This window comes from Chrysochloris asiatica, unplaced genomic scaffold (genome assembly GCF_000296735.1).
Source record: "Chrysochloris asiatica unplaced genomic scaffold, ChrAsi1.0 scaffold00027, whole genome shotgun sequence".
NCBI lineage: Eukaryota > Metazoa > Chordata > Mammalia > Afrosoricida > Chrysochloridae > Chrysochloris > Chrysochloris asiatica.
The window spans coordinates 24,482,309-24,490,131 of NW_006408545.1; positions in this window are offsets into that span (position 1 = coordinate 24,482,309).

Below are 7,823 nucleotides of genomic sequence, written 5' to 3' on the forward strand. Positions count from 1 at the left end.
AGCTCCTTTTCCTTGGAAACCCTATATAGGGCCGCTCTGGGTTAGAACCAACTCAATGACACTTAACAACAATATCAACTTCTTCAGTCTGAAATTGATCAAGCATACAATCAAGATGTATTAATAATCACTGGAGTGCAAAGATTGGAAACAAAGAGGAAGGATAAGTAGTTGGAAAATATGGCGTTGGTGATAACAACAATGCTGGAGATTGCATGACAGAATTTTGCAAGACCAATGACTTCTTCATTGAAAACACTTTTAAACAACAGCAAAGGCAATTATACACATGGACCTCACCAAATGAAATACACAGACTCAAACTGACTACATCTGTGGGAAGAAATGATGGAGAAGTTCAATATCATCAATCAAACAAGGCCAAGGGCAAACTGTGGAATAGACCATCAATTGCTCATATACAAATTCAGGCTGAAGTTGTAGACAATTAAGACAAGTCCACAAGAACTAAAATATGACCTTGACTGTATCTCACCTGAATTTAGTGACCATCTCAAGCCCAGATTTGATGTATTAGACACTAATGACCAAAGACCAGAAGAGTTGTGGGGTGACATTATATAGAAAGAAAAGAAAAGGTCATTAAAAAGAGAAAAGAAAAGACCAAAAGGGATGTCAAATAGATTCTGAAACTAGCTATTGAATGTAAAGAAGCAAAAGTGACTAGAAGAAATGATGAAGTAAAAAAGTAGAATAGAAAATTTCAAAGGTCATCTAGAGAAAGACAAAGTTAAGTATGTAAAGAAATGTGCAAAGACCTGGTATTTTCAATCACCTCATAAGCATATGAAAGTTAGACAATGAATAAGGAAGACTGTAGAAGAATTGATACATTTGAATTTTGGTGTTGAGGAAGAATATTGAAACTATCATGGACTGCCAGAAGAACAAATTTGTCTTGGAAGAAGTATGGCCAGAATGTTCCTTAGAAGCAAGAATGGCTAGACTTTGCCTCTTATACTTTGGACATGTTGTCTAGGGTCGAGTCCCTGGAAAAGCAAATCATGCTTGGTCAAGTGGAGGGTCAAGTAACAATGAGCTCAAATGTAACAACTGTGAGAATGGCTCATGACCAGACAGAGTTTCGCGTTCTGTTGTACATAGGGTCACTAGGAGTTGGAACTGACTCTATAGCATCTAACAACAACATTAGACTTATATTTTTCTCTGCAAAATTCACCCTGGTCTAGTGAATTAATTAATTAATTAAAAATTAATTACTCTAAAATTTTCAAACAAATGTGCACCAGGTATAAATTGAGGTGGCACTGATCAGACATGCATACAATCACACCTTTCTTTTAACCTGTCATTGATCTCACTTTGCTTTCACACCTTATCAGTTGTTGTTGTTGTTAAGTGCCATCGAGTTGATTCCAACCCATAGGAACCCTGTATGGGGTTTCCAAGGAGAAGCTGGTGAGCTTGAACCACCGACCTTGCAGTTCAAATGACTTTGCAGTCTGCCGCATTAGCCCACAGCGCCACACCAGCACTCCTTACCAGAGATGGCAGAAAATACTTGCTTCTTAAAATAATTTCTTCCCATTTTAAACAATGATTGTAAAAGAATCCTTCATTTGTTCAGTGTTTCTCTTCTTGCTCTATGAGGGTATGTTATTGTTATGTGCCATCGAGTCGGTTCCGACCCATAGCGACCCTGTATAGGGTTTCCGAGGGTGTAAATCTTTACGGGAGTAGAAGGCCTCATCTTTCTCCCGCGGAGCAGCTGGTAGTTTCGAACCGCTGACCTTAAGGTTCGCAGCCCGATTCGTAACCACTACGCTACCAGAGCTCCTGTAGGCCCCTAGCATATGCTGGTGTGGCTGTTACTTCTGGAATCAGATGTCTCTGCATTCTTTACTCCCTTCCCACCCCTGAATCACGACCCTACGCATATCCTACAAATCAGACAATTCTTTATCTGTCTGAGTGAATGAATGAAATAGGAGTGAATCTCAGGAAAGTGAATCTTCTTTCCACTCCATCATCTCTTCCCATTCCCTCCAGATCTATCTTTTCCAGCATGGCCCTACATATATATGTATGAGTGTGATTTCCATGGATGCATTCAGTGAAGTAATTGGAAAGGACTGGATTACTAGCTGAAAGATGGGAGGTTTGAACTTACCCAGATAGACCTCAGAAGACAAGCCTGACCACAAGATAACTTGTGGAGCAGTTCTACTCTGCACACGAGAGTCCCATGAGTCAGCACTGACTTCCCATCAACCACACAGCAAGTGATTAAGGCCATGCTGGAGCTAGAAACGAACCGCTCCTAGGAGTCACAAATTTATTGTTGTTGTTAAGTGCCATCGAGTCGGTTCTGACTCATAGTGACCCTGTATAGGGTTTCTGAGACTGTAAATCTTTCAGTAGCAGAAAGCTTCATCTTTCTCCTGAAGAGTGGCTGGTGGATTTGAACCGCTGACTTTATGGTTCACTATCCAGTGTTTATTGTATGGAGTCACTGAGCTTCTCACATGTCTGTTGTTGTTGTTAAATGCCGTCAACTTGTCAACTCGGTTCCAACTCATAACAACCTGTACAGGGTTTCTAAGGAGTGCTGGTGAGCTTGAAACACCAACCTTGTGGTTCAAACAACTTTGCAATCCAGTGCATTAACTCACAGTTCCACACCAAGACTACAGTAGCGCTTTAAAGCAAGTGGAAACCACATGTCAACATGCCAATCCATTAAAAATGTAAGTGCTGAATGCAAGGCATTTTTAATGTTTTTATTCTACAACCTCTTAGAATGTTCTTCTACTAGTAATATTTTCTACTAGGTTGATCCTAGTTTTCTAGGTATTAGACTTTTCATTTATTCATTAAGCAAAGTTATATGAAACCTTCAAAACATCTGCAAGATTTCCTGACTCTAGTTGCAATGTTCTATTGCTTTCAAATGCCATTTTCGAAGCTTATAATGTATTAATTACACTTCTGTTCACATAGCTTTAAATGGGATGGTTGATGTGAAAAATCTTAAGCAGTCTGTAAGTTGTGTTGCAGAATCAAAGCTGCATAGAAGTTTGGTAGGTAGCCGAGAAACTAAAATCTTCTGACAGAAAATGCTCTACCCTAAGTGTTTCTATTCTCCCCATACTCTAAAAAATGACTCCAAAATAGGTAAAAATTTAAAACAAAATAGGTAAAAAATTTTTCCTCCTATGAAAGTATATGAGAGACTCTTGGTCTCCAAACCAACTATCACTGTAATCATTTTCTGTGGTTCTAAATTGTACTGACTATATTTCATCTCGGACTAAAGAAATATTTAATCTTGTTTATCATTCTTCTGCCAAATGATAAAACTACTGGCATGTGACTAATCAATAATTTATTAGGTCTTAATATTAAGCGAAAGTATCTTATTTTCATGAACTTTAGTTCAACAATTTTAGTAGTAGTAATAAAAACCTGCATTTAAGTAAATCTTTTCTCCCAGGAACACTGAGTGCATTTTCCTATCAATTAATGTGGGATGGCATCATTAGTCCCAGTTTTATCTTTCCATACTTACAATGTGTTATTTATGTTTTTGTTTCTCCCCTGTGTCAATTAGTTGGCTGACTATGATCAGATATCACATTCATTTCCCAAACTAGCTCTTTTGGAAGATTAATTACATAATAGAATGAATGATATTGCAGAACAGAATCTCTAATTCAAAGTTCTGCTTTCACCAGGTATATAGTAAACGTCATTCCATGGTTTTACATTCAATTAAAATCTTTTCTACATCAGAAAATCACATATTAGGAACACCCAAAAGTTATTAGCAAGCCAAATTTTTCTACACTTTATAGCTCCTTTTAGCCAATAAAATATCTCTCATAAGTAAGTTGCTTACACGCCATCCTCAGGGACTAAATGGTATGCACATTTCCCTGCTCTAAATGTAGAGATGGTGGTGGGAAAAGGTAAAAAAAAATGAGTTGGCAAAAAAAGAAAAGATCAAAATGGATGTCAGAAGAGACTGAAACTTACTCTTGAACATGTTCTTTTGTTTTTGTTGTTGTTAGGTTCCATCAAGTCGGTTCTAACTCTGTAGTAAAGCAGAACAAACACACTGCCTGATCCTGCACCATCCTCACAGCTAGTCACAGCCACTGTGTCAATCCATCTGTTAGGATGTCTTTCTGTTTTTCATTGACCCTCAAATTTACCAGGACTTATACACAGGAACTTTTTTAAGTGTTGAAGAACAGAGATGTCAGCTTGAGGACTAAGGTGCGCCTGACCCAAGCCATGGTATTTTCAATAACCTCATATGGATGCGAAAGCTGGACAGTGAATAAGGAAGATCGTAGAAGAATTGATGCCTTTGAGTTGTGGTGTTGGAGGAGAATACCAAAAGTGCCATGGACTGCCAAAAGAACCAATAGATCTGTTTTGGAAGAAGTGCAGCCAGGATGCTCCTTGGAGGCCAGGATGGCTAAGCTTCGTCTCTCATACTTTGGGCATATTGTCAGGAAGGAACAGTCGCTGGAGAAGGATGTCATGATGGGTAAGATGGAGGGTCAGATAAAAAGAGGAAGACCCCCAACGAGATGGATCAGCCAGGTGGCATCATTGATGGCGTCAAGTGTGGCAGCGGTAGTGAGGTTGGCCCAGGATCGGATATTGTTTCGTTCTGCTGTGCATGGGGTCGCTATGAGTTGGTTCCGACTCAATGGAACCTGACAACAACAACAACAATGCCTCCTGACAACATGGCCAAAGAACGAGAGACGAAATCTCAAAACCCTCGCTTCTAAGAAGCATTTTGTTCTTCTGGAAGTCCGTGGCATTTTCAATATTCTCACAAACATCGTAACTCAAATGCATCAATTCTTCTACACCTTTACTCATACACTGTCCAACTTTCACATGTGTGTGAGGTGATTAAAAATAGCATGGTGAGGGTCAGGCGCCAGGAGCACAGTAACTCCATACAATAAACACTGGACTGTGAATAAGGTCACGTGAGAAAGATGAGGCTTTATGCTCTCTCAAAAGATTTAAAGCCTCGGAAACCTTATACAGAGTTCACTATGAATCAAAACTGACTCCTCGGTACTTAACAAGGGTCATGTTCACCTTAGTCCTCAAACCGACATCTTTGCTCTTGAACACTTTCAAGAGATATTGTGCAGCAGATCTGCCTCATGCAATAGAACGTCTGGTTTCTTGACTGCTGCTTCATTAGTGCTTATTGTGGATCCAAGCAAAATGAAGTCTTTAACAACTTCAATCTTTTCCCCATTTATTATGATGTTATTTGTTGGTCCAGTTATAAGGATTTTTATTTTCTTTACATTGAGGTGTAATCCACTCTGAAGGCTGTAATCTTTGATCTTCATCAGTAAGTATATTAAGTCCTCTTCGCTTCCAGGAGGCAAGGTTGTATCATCTGTACATCACAGGTTATTAATGAGTCTTCTTCTAATCCTGGTGTCATATGCTTCTTCAGATAATCCATTTTCTCAGATTATTTGCTCAGCACATAGATTGAATTAGTATGGTGAAAGGATACAACGCTGGCACACACCTTTTCTGATTTTAAGCCATTCAATATTCCCTTGATTGGTTCAAAGAACTGCCTCTTGGTCTATGTACAGGTTCTTCACGAGCACAATTAAGTGTTCTGGAATATTCATTCTTAGCAATATTATGCATAGTTTGTTATGACACCCACAGTCAAAGATTTTTGCACAGTCAATAAAGCACAAGCAAACTTCTTTCTGGTATTCCCAACTTTCAGCCAAGATCCATCTGGTGTCAGCAGTGATATCCCTAGTTCTAGTCCTGTTCTGAATCCAGCTTGAATTTCTATCAGCTCCCTGTTTATTCACTTCTGCAATCATTTAAAAATTACCATCTGCAAAATTTTAACTTAAAGTGATATTAATGATATTGATCAATGATTTCCACATTCTTTTGGGTCACCTTTATTTGAAATGTGAACAGACAAGGATCTCTTACTATTGGTTGACCAGGTAGCTTGTTGTTGTTAAGTACCATGGAGCTGGTTCTGACTCATAGTGACCCTGCACAGGGTTCCCAAGTCTGCAAATCTTTACAGGAGCAGAAAGCCTCATCTTTCTCCCGCGGAACAGCTGGTAGTTTTGAACTACCAACCTTGAGGTTAGCAGCCCGATTCGTAACCACTACGCTACCAGAGTTCCTTTTGTCTTCAAATTTCTTGTTATAGACAAATGAGCACTTCTAGCATTACATGTTTGTGGAAACACTTCAAGTAGTATTCTATCAATTCCTGGAGACTTGTTCTTTACCAATGTCTTCAGAGCAGCTTGGACTTCTTCCTTCAGTACTGTTGGTTCTTGATCATATGCTACTTCTTGAAATGGGTAGACATTGATCATTTCTTTTAGGTGTACTGACAAGGTATTCCTTCCATGTTCTTTGGATGCTTCCTGCATCATCCAAGATTTTGTCCTAAGAATCCTTCCCTATTACAACCTGAGGCTTGAATTTTTTTTTTTTTTCTTCAGTTCTTTCAGCTTGAGAAATACTGAGTGTATTCTTCCCTTTTGGTTTTCATTATGTATTTCATTTTAATATTTGACTTTGTCTTCTTGAGCTGCCCTTTGAAAATTTTCTGTTCTGTTCTTTTACTTGCTCATTTCTTCCATTTATTTTAGCATCTCTATGCTGCAGAGGAAGTTTCAGAGTTTCTTCTGACATCCATTTTGTTTTTTTTCTTCTTTCTTGTCTTCTTAAAAACCTTTGGATTTCTTCCAATATGGTGTTCTATGTCATCCCATAATTCTTCTGGTCTTCTGTCATTAGTGCCTAATGCATTAAATTTGTTCTTGAGATGATCTCTAAATTCAAGTGGGATAATTCAAGGTCATTATTTTGGTTCTTACAGACTTGTTCCAATTTTCTTTAGTTTCAGCCTGAACTTGCATATTTGTAGCTGATAGTCTCTTCCACAGTTGATCCCTGGTCTTATTTTGGTTGATGATATTAAGCTTCGACATTGTCTCTTTTCATAGATATAGTCAATTTGATTCCTGTGTATTTCACCTGGTGAGGTTCATGTTTATAGCTGCCTTCAATGTTGCTGAAAAAGGTATTTGCAATGAATAATTCATTTGGTTTTACAAAATAGTATCATGCAATCTCCAGCATCATTTCCATCACCAAGTCATATTTTCCAACTACTGATCACCTTTCCTCTTTGTTTCCAACTTTTGCTTTACAATCACCAGTAATTATCAATACATCTTGATTGCATGTTTGATCACTTTCAGACTGAAGAAGTTGATAGAATTCTTCTATTTCATCATCACCAGCTTTAGTGGTTGGTGCTTAAATTTGAATTATTGTATTAACTGGTCTTCCTTGTGTTGTTTTGTTGTTAAGTGCCTTCAAATCAGTGCCAACTCGTAGCAACTTGTATAGGGTTTCCAAGGAGTGGCTGGTAAGCTTGAACCACTGACTTTGAGGTTCAAACCAACCTTGCAAATGGACATTATTCTATCACAGACAATATTGTACTTCAAGATATATCCTGAAGTACTCTTTTTGAGAATGAATACAACACCATTCCTCTTGAATTTGTCTTTCTCAACATTATTAAACCATATAATTGTCCAATTCAAAATGGTCCATACCAGTTCATTTCAGCTCACTAATATTTAGAATACCAATCTTTATGTGTTCCATTTCATTTTTGATGACAATCAATTTTTCTAGATTCACACTTTATATAGTTCATGCTCCAATTATTAATGAATATATGCTCTTGAACATACAGAAGCTAAAGCAATTGGAATAAATGATGA